Genomic DNA, 1,669 nt, shown 5'->3' on the forward strand with positions numbered 1-1,669 from the left:
CTACATTCTAGCTATAAGGGGGCCAAAGAAAGTGAGTTTTTATCTTCTTTCTTAGGAGGTAGTGTTAGTAATATGGGAATTTTGATAATTTAAGATACTTCTCAAAAATGCTTGGAAATTGCAATGCATGTTAAAAATGAATAGAAAATAAGTTAGGTTTGGATCAATTATAAAAATATAATAGAGTAAACCTATTGAAAAAATGTAAATTACTTTCATAATGAGTATTAGAAAACTTTGACTAGGTAAAAACAACACAATTATTATAGTATTTATTGCTGAGAACAAACTGTATAATTTTAAGGAGCATAACATTTATCATGTTAATATATAAATACTGATGATTGAATCATCACAAGAAAACCCAATATTTATTGGAATGGATGAGGAGGTTAAAAATTCATCTGTAAGAGTAAGAATAGAAGACAATAAAAATACTTTATAGAAAAAAGGATGGTAATACTACCTGAAGTATTACAGCAAACAATTAAAGTATTTAACTAGCATAAATCTATAAATACAGATTAATGAAAAAGAATTGAAAACATAGGACTACAAATAAAAATAGCTTTGCTCTTTTGATGATTCAGTAGGCCTATTAAAATAGTAGTAAAATGGAATAATTATTTCAAGAATTACAGTAAAATATTTAATGGATATACAACTTAGAAAAAAATCAGATTCACACATTATTGTAGTTAGATGCAATAGTCTAATGATTGTGGAAGGAATGTATCTGAGTGTTAATCATTTAAACCAAAGTCTTGACAGCTTATGCTGGTGGCAATGCAGTGACTTACTTAATATGGCCTCTGTAGTCATAATCTTTGTGACTGCATTGTAGTGATTGGGTAGGACTAAAGGTGGATAGTTATATATTGAATTGTGTCAGCTTGGCTAAACCACGACTCTTGGTATTGTGTGGTTGTCCTTCATTTGTGATCTGATGAAGTATCCTCCATTTTGTGGTATGTTGTAAATCCTAGACTCTAAGCCTGTGGTTATGGCCATATGTTGGATTGAGCTGTCTGTAATGTTAAGGAGACAGGATTAGGGTGGGATGTATTTTGAGTCACTGCCTTACTAGAGGTTGTTCCTGAAATCATTTCCCTTACCCCAGTCACCAACCACACCACTCTTATTCAAATCTCTGCCTTACTTGAATCATACTTAATATCTTATAAAAGATAAAAGAGAGGATTGAGCAGGTGGAGGGGTGGGAGACCATTACCACCAAGAAAGAACAGCTAGGAGTGGAACTAGGAGTGGAGCTAGGAGCCAGGATCCTGCATGGAGAACCTATTAGTCCCAGGACATGTAGAGAGTTGTAACACTGGAGATGAGAAGCAGCAGCAGAAAACAGTGGAAACAGAGGCAGCAGAACCTGGAGACCAGCAGGAGACAGCGTGGTGGACTTCCCAGCCCATGAAGTGAGAAAGCTGAATGTTTTTTGGCAGGAGGCTTGCTGGTGGAGCAGTGTGCCTCCCGTCACTTCGCAGAGCTAGGCTTGCCAACCCACAGAGTGAGACAGCCAAGTGCATTTGGGCTAAGGCTTACTGATGATGTATTGGTGTACCTCTGGGCCCTTATTGGTGGAGCTATAGAGCTTTGTAACACTACCCCACACAGGGCTGAGGTCAGGCCAGCTCTAAAGGTCTGAAAAGCCAAA

This window comes from Orycteropus afer, unplaced genomic scaffold, assembly GCF_000298275.1.
Source record: "Orycteropus afer afer isolate SDZICR_OR568_19922 unplaced genomic scaffold, OryAfe1.0 scaffold00701, whole genome shotgun sequence".
Lineage (NCBI taxonomy): Eukaryota > Metazoa > Chordata > Mammalia > Tubulidentata > Orycteropodidae > Orycteropus > Orycteropus afer.